Consider the following 19,820-nt stretch of genomic DNA (forward strand, 5'->3'; position numbering starts at 1 on the left):
AGGTACCCACAGGTGCCAGCCGGGAGGGTTTACTCTTGGCACAAATCGCACATTCCCTCACGTATTCCTTGCAATCTGCTGCCAAGGACAGCCACCAGGCGCATCTGGCTACCAGATCCTGTGTTCTAGATGCCCCAGGATGCCCAGCATTTTTATGCGCATGGAACATCTCTAGAACCTGGAGACGGAACGGTAGCGGAATGAACAGCACCCCTGCGGGCTTCCCTTCCGGGATGTCTTGTTGAAAGGGAATTAAAGTCCCCTTCCAATCCTCCCAAGTCTCAGTTGCGGCTAGTACCAACCTCTGGGGAATAATAGTCTCTGGAATGAAGGGCTGTGCTGTCTCTGACTCGAAGCACCGGGATAAAGCATCCGCCTTGACATTTTTGCTACCCGGGGTGTACGTAATAATGAAAGAGAACCTGGAGAAAAATAATGACCAACGAGCCTGACGAGGGCTCAACCTCTTAGCCCCCTCAATGTACTCTAGGTTCTTGTGGTCAGTGTAGACCGTGACCGTATGCTCCGCTCCCTCTAACCAATGTCGCCATTCCTCGAAAGCTAACTTAATGGCTAAAAGCTCTCTGTTGCCAATATCGTAGTTCCTTTCCGCAGGGGAGAACCTACGGGAGAAGTAAGCACAGGGGTGCATTCTACCCTGCAAGCCAGATCGCTGAGACAGCACAGCCCCCACCCCGACCTCCGAGGCATCCACCTCAACAATAAATGGAAAAGACGTATCCACATGTCTGAGGATGGGTGCAGAACAAAATAGGCCCTTCAGGGTGGCAAAAGCCTGTAACGCCTCAGGAGACCAGTGAGTGGTATCTGCCCCTTTCTTGGTGAGACTGGTAAGTGGAGAAATGACCGTAGAGTACCCCTTTATGAACCTCCTATAATAGTTGGCGAAGCCAAGAAACCGCTGAAGAGATTTCAAGCCTACCGGCTGAGGCCATTCCAGAACAGCGGAGACCTTGGCAGGATCCATAGACAGGCCTGTGGTGGAAATTATGTACCCCAGGAAGGCGACAGATGTTACTTCGAAGATACACTTTTCTATTTTTGCGTACAATAGGTTCTGCCTTAGCTTGCTCAAAACGAACCTCACATGGGTCCTATGTTCAGAGAGATTGTTGGAGAAGATAAGAATATCGTCTAGGTAGACTAGAACAAATTTCCCCAACACCTCTCTGAAGACCTCGTTGATGAGTTCCTGGAAAACGGCCGGGGCATTACATAACCCGAAGGGCATCACCAGGTACTCGTAGTGCCCGTCCGGTGTATTAAAGGCCGTTTTCCACTCATCGCCCTTTCTTATGCGTACCAGGTTGTACGCACCCCGTAAATCCAGCTTAGAAAAGATCTGGGCGCCCGTGATCTGAGTGAACAAATCGTCTATCAGGGGTAGCGGATAGCGATTCTTTACTGTAATTTTGTTGAGACCGCGGTAATCGATGCAAGGCCGCAGGCCTCCGTCTTTCTTTTTTACAAAAAAGAAGCCTGCCCCAGCAGGCGACCGGGATGGGCGAATGAAACCTTTGGCCAGATTCTCCCTGATGTACTCCTGCATAGCCACTTTTTCGGGTCCCGACAAATTGTACAAATGACCCCAGGGGGGTACACAACCAGAACGGAGATCAATGGGACAATCGAAAGGGCGATGTGGAGGTAATTTATCGGCTGCTTTGGGGCAGAATACATCCGAATATTCAGCATACTGGTCTGGTACACCTCCCACCTGAACTCTGGTTTGCCCCAATGTTAACTTCCCCAAACACTGTTGAAAACAATGAGGAGACCAGGAGGTTAACTGACCCGTGGCCCAGTCTATTTGTGGTGAATGGATCTGCAACCACGGCATGCCTAAGATAATAGTGGAGGTTGACATGTGTAACACAAAAAATTGTAACTGTTCCCCATGCAATACCCCTATGGTGAGCTTCACCACCGGAGTCTGTGACAGAGCACGATTCCGTTGCAGAGGGGAATCGTCCACTGCCGTGACCTGAATGGGGGGTCTCACGGGAGTGAGTGGAAGACCCAACTCCTGAGCAAATTCGAAATTCATAAAATTAGCCGCTGAGCCTGAGTCAATAAAAGCTTCAGTGGATACAGATTTATCCTCCCATGTAACTGTACAAGGGAGAAGCAATTTTTTCTCTTTGAGGGGTGAAATTTGTGTGCCCAGGGTTTCACCCCCCACTACTCCTAGGCAAACTCGTTTCCCGACCTGTTAGGGCAGTTTCGCACCCTATGCCCTGCTGCTGCACAATACAGGCACAGCTGTTCCGTCATTCTCCGCCTCCGCTCCACCTGGGTCAGTTTCGATCGACCAATCTGCATTGGTTCGGGCGGAGGCAAGGCCGGGGAGGGTGAGACAGGCGGAGAAGGTGTTACTAGGGGTGTAGCGGATGGTGCCGCGTATGATGTCACCCTGACACGGTGACTGCCCCTAGCCTGCCTCTGATGGCGTAGCCTGCGATCAACTCGAATGGTTGATGATATGGCCTCATCAACTGTCTTGGGTTCGGGTACGGTTAACATTAGGTCGGAGACCTCCTCCGACAACCCAGATAAGAAGTAATCCATCAGGGCAAAGTTGTCAAATCTAGCGGTGACTGACCACCTACGGAATTCTGCCGCATAATCCTCGACCGAGCCTCTGCCTTGCCGCAGAAGTTTGAGCTTCCGCTCAGAGGACGCAGCAAGGTCAGGGTCGTCGTAAATTACGGCCATGGCCTTAAAGAATTCCTCTACCGAGGTCAAAGCTGTATCAGTAGGGGGTAGGTTGTATGCCCAGGACTGGGAGTCACCAGTCAGCAACGTTTTAATAAAAATGACCCGTTGGGCCTCAGTCCCCGAGGATCGGGGTCTCAACTCGAAATACGATAACACTCTACTCCTGAAATTCCGGAAGTCAGACTTGTGGCCGGAAAATTTATCGGGTACGGGCATACATATGTCATCACTAGGAGGGGATCGCACTGAATCAACTGACGTCTGGAGAGTTTTCACAGAGCCAGATAAGGCATCAATTAAGGCTTTGTGCTGGCCCAGTGCTTGATGGATGTTATCCACCGAAGTGGCAAGCACAGTCAGAGGATCAGCGCGTGATTCCATCTGTTTTTTGGTCTGGCGTTCTGTAACGATCGGTGAAGCACAGAGAGAATCTGATTACCGGTGATCTGCAGTATCACTGGGAATACAGATATATAGCAGATTATATGTGATCTGCAGTATCACCGATAATCCGATATACAAGCTAACCTCTGTTCACCTGAGTAGAGTGTAGTGTTTTGGTGTAACAGTAACACTTAGAGGACAAGGCCTCAGTGCAGCAAGGAGTGCTGCACAGATTCCTTCCGCAGACCTGAGCTCTCCAAGACGGGAGGAGTCAGACTGACAATAGGAAGGATTGTCTGAAAGTGACCCTCAGGAGGAAGGGTCGCTAACAGAGCGAGGAACCGCCTCTAACGGTAAGGTCGGTTCTCGAGGTCGGACAAGCCAGGTCGTACACACACGGACAGATACAGTACAAGATAAGAAGACAAAGGCGGAGTCAAAGTACAGGCTGGGTTCGGCAACGGGGTATCAGATATATCGAGGTACAAAATCAGGAGGCAGAAACAGAGTCTAGGAACGAGCCGGGGTTCGGCAACAGAGTATCAGAAATAACGAAGTACAAGATCAGAGTTCAGGAGAATGGTCAGGCAGATAATAGGTCATAACAGGAGGGGAGCCAGGGTCAGCTGACCAACCTGGTCAGCTGACTCATCTCTGGCTGGCATATATGTTCTGCCTCAATGCGCGCGCGCGCGTCATTCTTAATCCAGAGGGACTACGAGTCCCAGCCACAGCAGCCCCGCTCTGCGGTGTCTCCGCAGCGGGGGTATGCGCACTAACCGCCGCGTCCAACGCGGCGGTTTCTCCGCGCTCATTGGGTCCCTGCACGGAGATAGCCGCCTCGTGCTGAGAGGAGGCGGCTGCCTCTCCGTGTGCAGCAACACTGCGTGCGGAAAGAGCCGCCTGCCGCTGGCTCCTGGCGGCGGCTCTTCCGCGTTTATTTACATGGTGTCATTGGCTCGAGGGGGCGGAACATATGATTACGGTCTATACTGACCACAAAAATTTGGAATATATCGAGGGGGCCAAGAGGCTTAGCCCTCGAAAGGCTCGCTGGTCCTTATTCTTTTCGAGATTTAGATTTATCATTACTTACAAACCAGGGAATAAAAATGTCAAGGCAGATGCCCTGTCTAGATGTTTTGAGCCTGAGACGGTACAGCCACCAACTCCCAAGAACATACTGCCCGAGAAAGTTGTCGTGGCAGCCACCGACACATGGGAGGATTGGTCACTTGCTTTGGGTCCCTATCAACAAGACGTTCCTGAGGGGAAACCTGATGGAGTTCTATTGGTGCCATTTCATTGTCGTCTACAAATTTTACACTTGTTCCAAGCACATAAAAATGCAGGGTATCCTGGGGTTGCCAAAACGCAGGATCTGCTGTCTAGATGTGTGTGGTGGCCATCTCTGGTCCTGGATTGTAGGGAGTTTGTCAGAGATTGTCCAGTTTGTGCCAGGAACAAGCCGTCCAGACAGGCCCCTGTGGGCACCCTCCAGTCATTGCCAGTGCCTGAGGAACCATGGACCCATTTATCCATGGACTTTGTGGGCGAACTCCCCAGGTCCGCGAGTAAAACGGTTATCTGGGTGGTAGTCGACAGGTTCAGCAAAATGGCTCATTTTATTCCTTTGGACGGACTCCCCTCTGCTCAGGAATTGGCGGATCTCTTCATTCAACACATTTTCCGTTTGCATGGAATACCTGAAAATGTGGTGTCAGATAGGGGAGTCCAGTTTGTGTCTAAATTCTGGTGAGCCTTTTGTCAACATCTTGGTATGAATCTGTCATTTTCATCCGGCTACCACCCACAGACCAATGGGCAAACTGAGAGGGTTAAACAGTCACTAGAACAGTTCCTTAGATGCTATGTGGCTGATGCCCAGTTGGAATGGGCGAAATTCTTGCCATTCGCAGAATTTGCGCACAACAACCTGAAAAGCACCTCATCTGACTTTTCTCCTTTTCAGGTGGTAACAGGGAGATCTCCCAAATTTTCCCCATTACCAGTGGTGTCTTCTTCTTTCCCTGCTCTAGAAGATTGGCAGGAATCTTTTAAGGAGATTTGGACCATGGTCAAAAGAAACCTGGAAAAGGCCTTTCAGACCCAGAAGAAGCAGGCTGATAGAAAGCGGTTAGTAGAATGGGATTTTGTACCCGGGGGCATGGTGTGGGTTTCTACCCGGCATCTTGCGCTGAAAAAGCCTTCAGCAAATTTGGGCCCCAGATTTATAGGCCCATACCCTGTCACCAAAAAGATTAATAATGTCACTTATGTCATTTCACTGCCATCCAGTATGAGAGGTGTGAAGTTGTTCCATGTGTCTCTGTTGAAGCCAGCTGTGCACGTGGATTCCTCCCCTCCTGTGGTGATTGATGGCGAACCTGAGTATGAGATAGAGCAGATTTTGGATTCTCGTTGGGTGCGTTACTCGGTACAGTACCTTGTAAGGGGTATGGGCCTGAGGAGAGGTCTTGGGTGGCGGGTCATCGCATGCATGCTGAGGAACTTAGGCAAAAATTCCATGAGTTGCATCCTGAGAAGCCATGCAGGACGTGTCTGGAGTCCACGGGGGGGGGGGGGGTACTGTAATGAATGTTGGAGAGGCAGCTGCAGTGAACAGCGCTACCACCGCAGCTGCCTCCACCTCCCTGCCTAGCAGTCTACCCGTGCCTCGGGCGTCTAGCACGCCGAGGATGGGTCTGTCAGCCGCACATAGGGTCACATTATCGCGTGTGCGCGCGCAGACAGGACCTTTGTGCGGGGAGGAGGCGCGTCAGCTGACCGGCTGGTCAGCTGACGTCAGAGATGACACTCGCCACTCCTCATTGGCTGATGGGGGTAGGCGTGCCGGAGGGGGTCTCCTCTGCTTCATAAGCCTCGCTCTGTCACTCGCAACTTGTCTGCTGTTGCGAATACTACGTGTTAGCGCTCAGACCCTTTGATAGCTATAATTATAATTCATTGTTGATTGATTATCTGTGTATGATTCTAGGCTCCTTTTGACTATTCTTCTGCTCAGTGATTCTGTACCTCAGCCCATCTGATCTTGCTGCCGGCTCTGCCTGTTTACCGTTTCCTCTCAGCCTTCTGCTTCTGTACTGTATCTGCCTGTCTGTTGCCATCTCGATTAGTCTGACCACTCTACTCACCAGTGAGCCCTTGTCACTGGTGAGGCTTCCACTGTACTGACTGTGCCCACCAGCTCCTCTGGTGAGGTACTGCCAAATCTGTCAGTACTTACTGTTACACCAAAACACCACTGTGCATTAAAGCTATCACACTTGTCTGTTTACTATACTTGCATTATTGGTGATTCTGTAGATCACTATATAATCAGATATAGCATCTGTATTATTGGTGATACTGCAGATCGCCACATAATCAGAAATCTGTTTCTTGCTGACACCAATTGTTACAGTAGCATTGTAGTGTGTTGTGTTGGTGGTATAATGGTTAGGATAGCAGCCTACAGAGTGGTAGGCCTGGGTTCTATTCCCAGCCAATGTGAGTTGGCTTTTGACATGCAACAAATCCCTAAGCAAGCTTATTTTTCTCTTGGATATATCATAATGGTACATGCTAGGCTGGCTTCAGCATGTGGCATTGTAGTGTGTTGTGTTGGTGGTATGATGGTTAGGATAGTAGACTACCGAGCACTAGACCTGGGTTCAATTCCCGGCCAATGTGAGTTGGCTTTTGGCATGCTACAAATCCTTAAGCAAGCTAATTTTTTTCTTGGATGTATCATAATGGTACATGCTATGCTGGCTTCAGCATGTAGCATTGCAGTGTGTTGTGTTGGTGGTATAGTTAGGATAGCTGCCTACAGAGTGGTAGGCCTGGGTTCTATTCCCAGCCAATGTGAGTTGGCTTTTGACATGCTACAAATCCTTAAGCAAGCTAATTTTTCTCTTGGATATATCATAATGGTACATTCTAGGCTAGCTTCAGCATGTAGTGTTGGTGGTGGTATAGTGGTGAAGTGAGCTACCTACCACGCACTCAGACCTGGGTTCTATTCCCAGCCAAGGTATATAAGCTGGCTTTTGAAATACTACAATTCCCTGGAAGATGAGACCCTCCTCCCTCCAGGAGGAAGGAGGAGGGAAGGTTATCAGGAAGAAATTAGTTAGTTAGGTGGGGAAATAAATTTGAATTCTGTAAAATTCTGCGGAATTTCAAAATTTTCCGCGGAATTCCATTTTAGAGTTATAGCAATTCCGTTCCGTCATATTCGAACTGGAATCACCAAATTCCGGCCGGAATCGCGGAATTTATAATTCCACGGAATCCAGCGACCATCCCTATAAGTCAGTCCCCAAACAGCATCTCTGCCTGCAGGCCGCTTGACTGCTTTCTCTGCCACCACCAACAGGGTCCAGGACTCCAGGTGGATTCCTGAATTTTTAAGGTCGCTGCTAGCAGCGGCCGCTAACAAAAAGAATAATTTTCTGGTGCATGTACATGCCTGCCTAATTTTTCTGGCTGCACTGTGGCTGCAACAACAAAACAGAAGGCATGTACAAGTGTCAATTCCCCTTCGTGATCGTTACCTTGCCACGGTGAAGGGGCTTGCGTATCACACTGAAGCAATGAACTATATGAGTGTGTTGGGGGCCACACCCAAGATAATAAGGTTGTTGCTTTATTGTGGACAGACCAAATTCGATCAGCTGGATAGTCACTGTTGTTCTGTCATTGAACTACCTCAGCCTGACCATATGGGCTTGAAAACCGCCATCGTCTGCACTCCCGCCATTGTGCGCACCAGTGCAGCATGGCCGTCACTACGCAAACCGCTGTTTGCGGTGCATTACACAGTGAGTTTGGTCTGTCAGTGTGAGAATGTATACACACGCAAGATGTTTTCAAGCACTTTATGCCTCCAATTTAGGAATGCAATGTGATTTTTGCTCTTATATAACCCTGCTGTGCGTCAAATCCGAAATTTTCCCCGGGACTTTTGGCGTGTATCCCACTCTGCCATGCCTCCCTCCAGGTGTTAGACCCCTTGAAACATCTTTTCCATTACTTTTGTGGCCAGAAACAATGTTTGTAGTTTTTCAAGTTCGCCTGCCCATTGAAGTCTATTGCGGTTTGCCGAGTTTGCCAGATTCACGAACTTTTGCGGAAGTTTACGTTCGCAATTCGCGAACCCAAAATCTGAGGTTCGAGCCATCTCTATCTCTCATCAGCCTGTGCACATCTGGACACGGGGGTGGGAGAGGGAAGCTTTTATCTGCTCAGGAGTTGTTCCCACCCCTCTCTGCTTTCTTTAAGGAGCCTGACCCCTCTATCTTAAGGGGGTACTTCCTTCCAGAGTACAAGCTTTTCTCCATTCTGGAATCACTCTGCTACACTTGCACTCAGCTCTTGTACTGCCATCAGCTCCAGGGAGTTCAGCAGGTGTCTCCTCCATCCCCTCTCCATCCCCTGCCGAATGTTTAGGTTTCACCTCCATAAAGCCACGTATGTCCACAGTCTGTGAATTGCTGTTACTTTTCCCCTTCATTTTTCCTCGTATTATTTCTTAAAAGAGGCATCTAGCCAATCGCACCAGGCCCCACATACACTATCCACCTCCAAGACACGACTTCTTAGTATCTTTGTAGCTGTTATAATGTTAACAGTTAATATTCAGGGCTAAATAGAGGTTGTATGGAAATCCGTAGTGAGTGTCAGATCAAGAGCAGAGTAGAGAAGCAAAGCGAGGTAGCAGGAGCGGCGACAGGAGCAGGTAACAGATAGCAGGGAATAGGCAACTTGCATAAAAGTTGTGAAAAACAAGCTACTGAGGAGACTTGCATATGTAATGCATGTATGTTTAACACTCACTCCTAAAACACTTATCAGATGTCAAGCCTTTCATAAACAGTAGCTGTGAAGAGTGCAGCAGGCAGAGTGCAGCAAATCATCAAGATTGTTTATCTGGCTGGGGGCTGGGAAAACAAACACCCTGCAGCCGTCTTAATGGAGCTGTAAACAAGAGCCCACCACATTTCTGACAGTTCTAATGCTGGTAATACACGTTTCGTGTCTGCCATGCTTTTCTCCTCTCGATTGTTTTTGCCACTCGATTCTGCAGTGGATTCTCTTATCTTCCACTAATTTTTCTTCTCTTTTTCCATTTACTTCTATCAGAAATCGAGCAGCGGAAGAATCTAAAGGGAGATAGGACATGTCGGAATGTATCTATCGAACCATCTAATCACCTAAAAAACGAACCATGTATTCCCAGCATATGACAGGAGCCAGAGGCAGGACAGGAGCTTCCAATCACTCCCAGCACAGGCTAGCAGAGGCGAGGACAAGATACCAGAGCCTCTGAGGGTTACCGTGGAGACAGCAGAAAAGTTACAGCCTGAGCCGTCACAGCTGTTATATGCAGGTCAGGTCAGATCAGAGGAGACTGCAACCCGAGAGCTGGAAAAAGCAGAAGGCTGTAAGCTGAGGGCTGAACCAGAAAACCTGAAAGAGCTGTGTCCAGGAGGGATGATAGATGCATCCAGTAGTGTTGTCCGGATCATGAACGATTCGGATCTTTGATCCGAATCTATTTTGTGAGTCGAATCATCCGAATCATCAAAATGAGTGATTCGGATTGCAAAAGGGGCGGGGCCAGGAGCGACACGCCCCCCTCTCAGCGGTCAGCGGGGTCCTGGAAGCAGAGCAGAGATGGATCGCTCTGTTGGAGGGGAGGCAGCCTTGCAGTCAGGGACAGGTAGATGAGAGAGAGGGGACATGGGTGCCACTGCCAGATGTGTGTAGAGCACATACTGGCTGAAACGTGCTGCTCATTATAGGCTGTCTGTTCCGTAGTTGTGCACAGTGAACACATTAGAAGCTTTTAGCTCAGCTCAGCACAGCTCAGTAACTTTGCAGGCACTGTGATTGCTGTGCAATATGATCCTCCTGCACTCGGCACTAAACAGCTGCACTTCACTTCTGGGAATGCTATGGGAATGCTTTCTTTCACTGTGCGACACAGATGAACATATAGGTGAAATATATGTAAAGCATATGATTGCAGCATGTGGGTATTGTGTGCAAGCAAACATTTCTGCTCTCTGCTCGTCCCTCCTCCCATCTCTGTCCACTCCCTGCCCTCTGTCCATCTTCTCCCCTTCTCTGTGTGTCCACCCCCCCTCCCCTTCTCCTGTCCACAGACCTGTCCTGCTGTTCATTTCACCCCCCGAATGCTTCCCTAGTAAAATGATCCGAGATTCGGATCAAAGATCCAGATCTTTTCAATGATCCGATTCGAATCATCCGGATCATTGAAAAGATCCGAACTTCCCATCTCTAGCATCCAGGACAAGAGACAGCGTAGGAAACCAGGAAACGGATCTCACATCATCTCATCCTCCCCAGACCTTAACTCCCTCCTCACACGTGTTCCTGACTGCTTGTCTGCGATATGTTCTTTCATGGCCTCTCGCTTCTTAAAACTTAATATGAGTAAAACTAGAGTGACCAGACGTCCCGGATTGCCCGGGACGCGTCCCGGATTCGGGGTCCGCTGTCCCAGGCAGCATGAGGTCCCGGGAAACGTCCCGCTTTCAGCAGCGGGACGTCCCGGCCTCGGGACTCTGGCCACTCTCTCCTCATGAACTGGCAGCGGCGTCTATAGATGCCGTGCCAGTTCATTGCCTGCAGCCCCGCTCCAGCCTCCTCTTTCGGTGTCTGCTCCGACACCGGCAGGCGAGCAGGGCTACGGCAAGATGGCTGCCGAAGCCCTGTACCGGAGACTATGTGTCTCCAGTACAGGGCTTCGGGCGCCATCTTGCCGTAGCCCTGTCAGCACGGGAGACTTCAGGAGGAAGGTGGTCCCGGGAGCAGCGCGCCAGAGGCCGGACACTTCTGCCAGGTGAGTAAATGCTTTCTTTTCCAGGTGAACTTTGCCCGCATTGCGTTTCTTGCCTGGTGAAATGTTTGCCCGCAGTGCGTTTCTTGCCTGGTGAAATGTTTGCCCGCATTGCGTTTCTTGCCTGGTGAAATGTTTGCCCGCATTGCGTTTCTTGCCTGGTGAAATGTTTGCCCGCATTACTTTTCTTGCCTGGTGAAATGTTTGCCCGCATTGCGTTTCTTGCCTGGTGAAATGTTTGCCCGCATTGCGTTTCTTGCCTGGTGAAATGTTTGCCCGCATTGCGTTTCTTGCCTGGTGAAATGTTTGCCCGCATTACTTTTCTTGCCTGGTGAAATGTTTGCCCGCATTGCGTTTCTTCCCTGGTGAAATGTTTGCCCGCATTGCGTTTCTTGCCTGGTGAAATGTTTGCCCGCATTACTTTTCTTGCCTGGTGAAATGTTTGCCCGCATTGCGTTTCTTGCCTGGTGAAATATTTGCCCGCAGTGCGTTTCTTGCCTGGTGAAATGTTTGCCCGCAGTGCGTTTCTTGCCTGGTGAAATGTTTGCCCGCAGTGCGTTTCTTGCCTGGTGAAATGTTTGCCCGCAGTGCGTTTCTTGCCTGGTGAAATGTTTGCCCGCAGTGCGTTTCTTGCCTGGTGAAATGTTTGCCCGCAGTGCGTTTCTTGCCTGGTGAAATGTTTGCCCGCAGTGCGTTTCTTGCCTGGTGAAATGTTTGCCCACATTGCGTTTCCTTTCTGGTGAAATGTTTGCCCGCATTGCGTTTCCTTTCTGGTGAAATGTTTGCCCGCAGTGCGTTTCTTGCCTGGTGAAATGTTTGCCCGCAGTGCGTTTCTTGCCTGGTGAAATGTTTGCCCGCAGTGCGTTTCCTTTCTGGTGAAATGTTTGCCCGCAGTGCGTTTCTTGCCTGGTGAAATGTTTGCCCGCAGTGCGTTTCTTGCCTGGTGAAATGTTTGCCCGCATTGCGTTTCCTTTCTGGTGAAATGTTTGCCCGCATTGCGTTTCCTTTCTGGTGAAATGTTTGCCCGCAGTGCGTTTCTTGCCTGGTGAAATGTTTGCCCGCAGTGCGTTTCTTGCCTGGTGAAATGTTTGCCCGCAGTGCGTTTCTTGCCTGGTGAAATGTTTGCCCGCAGTGCGTTTCTTGCCTGGTGAAATATTTGCCCGCATTGCGTTTCCTTTCTGGTGAAATGTTTGCCCGCATTGCGTTTCCTTTCTGGTGAAATGTTTGCCCGCAGTGCGTTTCTTGCCTGGTGAAATGTTTGCCCGCATTGCGTTTCTTGCCTGGTGAAATGTTTGCCCGCATTGCGTTTCTTGCCTGGTGAAATGTTTGCCCGCATTGCGTTTCTTTTCTGGTGAAATGTTTGCCTGCATTGCGTTTATTTTGTACTGACATGTTGCCCGCATTGCGTTTATTTTGTACTGACATGTTGCCCGCATTGCGTTTATTTTGTACTGACATGTTGCCCGCATTGCGTTTATTTTGTACTGACATGTTGCCCGCATTGCGTTTATTTTGTACTGACATGTTGCCCGCATTGCGTTTATTTTGTACTGACATGTTTGCCAGCATTGCGTTTATTTTGTACTGACATGTTTGCCCGCATTGCGTTTATTTTGTACTGACATGTTTGCCCGCATTGCATTTATTTTATACTGACATGTTTGCCCGCATTGCGTTTATTTTGTACTGACATGTTTGCTCGCATTGTGTTTATTTTATACTGACATGTTTGCCCGCATTGCATTTATTTTATACTGACATGTTTGCCCGCATTGTATTTATTTTATACTGACATGTTGCCCGCATTGCGGTTATTTTGTGCTGACATGTTGCCTATTGCGTTTATTTTCTGGTGTCCAGGGTAACTGTTACTGCATTTATTATTTAATGGTCATAGATGGCTATGTTTGCTGCTTTGTGGTTACGGTATACTATTAGCATCACACAGTTTCTGCACACCCATGATGCAAAGTCTCGTTTGTCCACATCATGGCGTAAACACTGCTTTCTTATGCCTCACTGTTACATCATTACGTTAGCTCCGCCCATACAATGTCATGGCCACGCCCATTTTTCGCAGCGGCGCAGCCCCCCCGCCCCCGGTTTTCGGCGCTGCGCGCTCCTCAGTCCTCCCCACTTTTCGCCCCCCCCCCCCCTCCCCACGCCCCCCTCCCCGTCCCAGGTTGGACCCACAAAAATCTGGTCACTCTAGTAAAACAGAACTAATCATTTTTTCACCGTCTCTGTTCACCTCTCTGCCTAAAGTAACAATAAATGTTAATAACACTCCCATAACTTAGTTCCCAAAGCACGGAGCTTGGAGGTAATATTCAACTCATCTCTCTCTTTTATTCCTCATGTTCACTCCCTAACCAGCTCCTGTCATCTCTAACTCAAAAATATACCTCGCATCTGACCTTTTCTCACTCAAGACACAACTAAAATGTCAAAACATGCTCTTATAATATCTCGTCTGGACTACTGTAACCAGGGGCGCCTCTAGGCATAGGCAATACAGGCCATTGCCTGGAGTGCCATTGGTTCTGGGGGGCGCCATGTTGCTGGATTAAGCCCCACCCCCACATTAAACCCTGCCCCCTGACTAAGCCCCGCCCCATGGGTGTTCTAGTTCTTGCTTCTGCTGCATCTACTTAGCATAAGTTGCAGGCAACTGCCACCTCTGTGCCTTGTGCATCCTTCGTTATCCCTTTGTGCCTCCTTCTGTCCTTTTTGTGCCTCCGTCTGTCTCCTTGTGCTTCCTTCAGTCCCTTGGGCCATGTCTGACCCCCTGTTTGTCCTTCTGTCTCCCTTTGTGCCTCCTTCTGTCTCCATGTGCCTCCTTCAGTCCCCCTTTGCCACCTCTGCCTCCTTCTGTGCCCCTTTGTGCCTTTATTTGTCCCCTTGTGCTACCTCTGCCCCCCGTTCCTCCTTCAGTCCCACTCTGCCTTCTCTCCTCTTGTGCCTCCTTCTGTCTCCCTTTGTGCCTCCTTCTGTCTCCATGTGCCTCCTCTGTCCCCTGCGCCTTCCTCTGTGCTTTTTTGTGCCTTCTTCTGTCTCCCTGAGGCTCTTGCTGTCCCCCTCTGCCTCCTTCTGTCTGCCTTTTCCTCCTCACATCCCCCTCTGCCTCCTTCTGTCCCCCTTTCGTTCCTCCTTACGCCCCCCCCCCCCCCTTTGTGCACACTTCTGTCCCCCTTTGTGCCTCTTACTGTCTCCCTGTGCTTCCTTCTGCCCCCCTTTGTGCTTTTTATGTCTCCCATTTTGCCTCTTTCTGTCCCCTTTGTGCCTTCTTCTGTCCCCTGAGTGCCTCTTTCAGTCCCCCTGTGCCTCCTTCTTTCCTCCAGTGCCTCCTTTTGCCCCACTTTGTGCCTCAATCTGTCCCTATTGTGCTGCCTTCTGACCCACTTTATGCCTCCTTCTGGCCCTCATTCCTTCTTCTTTCCCCCTGTACCTCCCACTGCCCCTCTGTGTAACTCTTCCTGTCCTTTGCCTCTTTCTGTCCTCCTTTGTGTCTCATTCTGCTCCCCATTGTGCCTCCTTTTGTCCCCCCATTGTGCCTCATTCTATCCCCCTATGTGACTCCTTCTGTCCTCCATTGTGACTTATTCTGACCCTCGTGCTTCTTTCTGTCCCCCTGTGCCTCCCTATGTCACCCTGTGTGCCTTCTTCCTTACATGTATTTTCTTACTTACATGTATTTTCTGTTAATTTCTGGTGAAACGCTGCCACATTACAATTATTTTCAGGTTAAACATTGCCGCATTATGGTTATTTCCTGGTGAAACACTGCTGCATTACAATAATTTTCACGGGTGGGGGGGGGGGGGGCGGTGCCAGGGAGGCAGGAGGGGGGGCGCCACAGGTTTTCTTGCCTGGAGTGACAAAATGGCTAGAGGCGCCCCTGACTGTAACATACTACTTTGTGGACTACCTTCTTCTAACAGACTGGCCCCACTCCAGTCGGTACTGAACTCAGCTGCTCATCTCATTCATCTTTCTTCTCCATCTTCCTCTGCTGCCCCTCTCTGTCAAGCTCTTCACTGGCTGCCAATTAACCAGAGGATCCAGTTCAAACTCTTAACCCTAGCCTATAAAGCTCTCCACAATCTCTCTCCCCGATAGATATCCTCACTAATTTCCAGATACAAACCCAATCGTAATCTCAGATCTTATTTATCATGTTACTTTTATCACTGTCATTACCAATTCAGTATTTTGTATTCTGTATTTTGAATCATTTTTGTTTTTTGTCACTAATTATGTATCTTGTATATTATGTATCTTGTTCCCAAAAAATACACATAATGTGAGGCAGTGTTCTCACAAAATGCACATAATACAAAATTAATTCCCCACATATACACATAATGCAGCATAAATTCCCTCTAATACACATAATGTTGCAGTGCTCCCCCCAGTTTATGCCCCCTAATATCCCTGGTGTTAGTGGTGGGCTGGTGGCACCTGAAAGTAAAAACAAACTACTCACCCAGCAGAAGACTTATCTTTCGGACTTCACTCCCTGATCTTCAAATCTCCCGCGCTATGCTGAGCAGAGCAGCGCTACAGCAAAATGGCCGCCACAGCCCAGCACTGGAGACACAATTAGACTCAAGTCCTGGGCTTTGGACGCTATTTTCCCGCAGCCCTTCTGCCAGGAATGGATTCCACTCCATGCAGCCTGGAACAGGTGAGTGGGCTGCGGTCTACAGGGGGACAAAGCTTTCACTCTGGCCACTAGCACGGCAGCACCATCACATCACCCTACCCTACCACTGCCTTCCTGCAGTCGCCAGCTCCCCAATGCCCGGCCGGACATAAAAAAAAAAATTAGGTGGCAGACTGCTGGCGCACACCCAGAGTGCCGCTAGAGGCACAGGCCCTCAAGTGCCTTGTTTGAGATACTGCCCTGGCCAGAGCAGAGGAACTGCCCTTAAAGAGACTCTGAAGCGAGAATAAATCTCGCTTCAGAGCTCATAGTTAGCAGGGGCATGTGTGCCCCTGCTAAACCGCCGCTGTAGCGCCGCTAAACGGGGGTCCCTTCACCCCCAAACCCACCCCCGCAAGGCTTGGTCGCAGACTTGGTCGCTCCTGGAGGCAGGGCTAACGGCTGCAGCCCTGCCTCCAGTCGCGTCTATCAGCGGCGCATCGCCGCCTCTCCCCCGCCCCTCTCAATGAAGGAAGACTGAGAGGGGCGGGGGAGAGGCGGAGATACGCGCTGACAGACACGCGTGGGGCAGGGCTGCGGCAGTTAGCCCTGCCCCAACCAGGAAGCGCTCCCCTGCTGCACCAAGGGGATTTGGGGGTGAAGGGACCCCCGTTTAGCGGCGCGATAGCGGCGGTTTAGCAGGGGCACACATGCCCCTGCTAACTATGAGGTCTGAAGCGAGATTTATTCTCGCTTCAGACTCTCTTTAAGATTCTATGAGGCAAAAATAGGTGAGCTACCTTTGTTTTGTGTAGTGATTAATGGTGCTAATGACAATGTGATATTACAGTGCACATTAGAGTTTGTATTGAATACCCCCTTTTGTATGTTTGTCCCTAGTTCTGCCGCTGACACTTCCCTCATGTGTACATACATGCTTACCCTTACCTAATCCAAGTCTAATGTAGTCAAAGTACATCATCTTTAATACTAATTTCCTACCCTGATGATATTTTCAATTTTAAAAAAGTATTTTTTTTACAAGCGGTATGTACCAGCGTTATGTCCTTAACCACCCTGGTGTTTAATTTCCCCAGGATTTCCATGCAAAAAGTGTTTCAATTAATTTCCAATAATTTTCAACCATTTTTTTTTTTTTTTGCAATAAAAAAAAGTGTTTTCTGCAAGATGTTGATGATGCTGTTGTCATCAACACCGATGACCTTGGTGTCATCAACACCGATCAACGGGGGACATGTGATCGCCGAGGGAGAAGCAAAATCCGCCAAGGGGCATGGAAGAAGACACTTGGGAAGCTATCAGAGGTACACGACGAGGGATCAGCATGCCAATGGTGAGTATAAGACCCAGATGTATAGGTAGCCAGATGTGCAGCCAGGTATAGGTAGCTAGATGTATAAGTAGCCAGATGTGCAGCCAGGTATAGTTAGCCAGATGTATAGCCCGATGTATAGGTAGCCATATGTGCATCCGGGTATAGTTAGCTAGATGTATAGCTAGATATATAGTGAGATATATAGTGAGCCAGATGTGCAGCCAGTTATAGTGAGCCAGATATATAGTGAGCCAGATGTGCAGCCAGATATATAGTGAGCCAGGTGTTTAGCCAGATTTAGGGCTAGTTCACACTTGCTTTAAAAACGTATCCGTAGCTACGTTTTTTGTCCCGGACAAAAAACTGAGCCACGGATACCAATGTTAAAAATAGGAACAGTACACACTCAAGTTAAAAACGTATCCGCGTGCGATCCGCGGAATACGTTTTTAAACCCGGAACGCAGAGTCCGGACTTGCAGCATTTTTCACGGACCCGTATACACGTACGGGTAGTGAAAATCAATGGAGAAACGGGCCTCCCTCTTCACTGACATTTTGGGACACTGGAAACGGATCAGTTTCCAGTGTCCCTTGGTGAAGGATGGGGCCGCCATGCTGGAGGGGGTAGCAGCCAGGACGGGGGGCTGCGGGGAAAGCGGCGGCCAGGGGGGTCACACCCCCCCCTTGCTCACCTGGGTGCCCCCCGTCCCCGCTCCCCCTCGCCCATAATGTAATAAATTGTACCTAAGGAGGAAGTTCGGCGAGCCGGGCACTTCCGCCCACACCGCTCGAGTCACTTCCTGCGATGCCGCCCACTGAAATACAGAGGGCAGCATTGCAGGAACTTCCTCCTTAGGTACAATTTATTACATTATGTGTGAGCTGGAGGGGGAGCGGGGACAGGGGGCACCCAGGTGAGCAAGGGGGGGTGTGACCCCCCTGGCCGCCGCTTTCCCCGCAGCCCCCCGTCCTGGCTGCTACCCCCTCTAGCAAAAAAAAACAAAAAAACATGCAAACGGATCCAGAACGTGTGCTGCAAAAAAGGCAGCACGGATCCGTTTGCGTTCCGGTTTTTGAAAATCGGAGCCCGGACCGCGGATGCGTCCCGCACCCGGAGCTAGTGTGGCCCTAGCCTTATACAGTGGGTTGCAAAAGTATTCGGCCCCCTTAAAGTTTTCCACATTTTGTCACATTACTGCCACAAACTTGCATCCATTTTATTGGAATTCCAAGTGAAAGACCAATACAAAGTGGTGTACATTATTCGGCCCCCTGAGTCAATACTTTGTAGAACCACCTTTTGCTGCAATTACAGCTGCCAGTCTTTTAGGGTATGTCTCTACCAGCTTTGCACATCTAGAGACTGAAATCCTTGCCCATTCTTCTTTGCAAAACAGCTCCAGCTCAGTCAGATTAGATGGACAGCGTTTGTGAACAGCAGTTTTCAGATCTTGCCACAGATTCTCGATTGGATTTAGATCTGGACTTTGACTGGGCCATTCTAACCCATACATATGTTTTGTTTTAAACCATTCCATTGTTGCCCTGGCTTAATGTTTAGGGTCATTGTCCTGCTGGAAGGTGAACCTCCACCCAAGTCTCATGTCTTTTGCAGTCACCAAGAGGTTTTCTTCCAAGATTGCCCTATATTTGGCTCCATCCATCTTCCCATCAACTCTGACCAGCTTCCCTGTCACTGCTGAAGAGATGTACCCTCCGAGCATGATGCTGCCACCACCATATTTGACAGTGGGGATGGTGTGTTCAGAGTGATGTGCAGTGTTAGTTTTCCGCCACACATAGCGTTTTGCATTTTGGCCAAAAAGTTCCATTTCGGTCTCATCTGACCAGAGCACCTTCTTCCACATGGTTGCTGTGTCCATGGCTTGTGGCAAACTGCAAATGGGACTTCTTATGCTTTCTGTTAACAATGCCTTTCTTCTTGCCACTCTTCCATAAAGGCCAACTTTGTACAGTACATGACTAATAGTTGTCCTATGGACAGAGTCTCCCACCTGAGCTGTAGATCTCTGCAGCTCGTCCAGAGTCACCATGGGCCTCTTGACTGCATTTCTGATCAGTGCTCTCCTTGTTCAGCCTGTGAGTTTAGGTGGATGGCCTTGTCTTGGTAGGTTTACAGTTGTGCCATACTCCTTCCATTTCTGAATGATCGCTTGAACAGTGCTCTGTGGGGTGTTCAAGGCTTTGGAAATCTTTTTGTAGCCTAAGCCTGCTTTAAATTTCTCAATAACTTGATCCCTGACCTGTCTTGTGTGTTCTTTGGACTTCACGGTGTTGTTGCTCCCAATATTCTCTTAGACAACCTCCGAGGCCCTCACAGAGCAGCTGTATTTGTACTGACATTAGATTACACACAGGTGCACTCTATTTAGTCATTAGCACTCATCAGGCAATGTCTATAGGCAACTGACTGCACTCAGATCAAAGGGGGCCGAATAATTATGCACACACCACTTTGCAGTTATCTATTTGTAAAAAATGTTTGAAATCATGTATGATTTTCGTTCCACTTCTCATGTGTACACCACTTTGTGTTGGTCTTTCATGTGGAATTCCAATAAAATTGATTCATGTTTGTGGCAGTAATATGACAAAATGTGGAAAACTTCAAGGGGGCCGAATACTTTTGCAACCTAATGTAGGTTGCCAGATGTCCCCCCTCCCGATCCTCTCCCCCCCTCCTTCCTAGCACGCTGCAGGCTTGCCAAGCGTCCGTCAAAAGACGGACTGTCCGTACAAAAGCACTTAAAATACAACCGTCCGTACTGCCCGTATTTCCTGGACAGTCGTCCGTCCAAAACGCAGTAAATCTGCATTCTGTAT

Source organism: Hyperolius riggenbachi, chromosome 3, assembly GCF_040937935.1.
Source record: "Hyperolius riggenbachi isolate aHypRig1 chromosome 3, aHypRig1.pri, whole genome shotgun sequence".
Lineage (NCBI taxonomy): Eukaryota > Metazoa > Chordata > Amphibia > Anura > Hyperoliidae > Hyperolius > Hyperolius riggenbachi.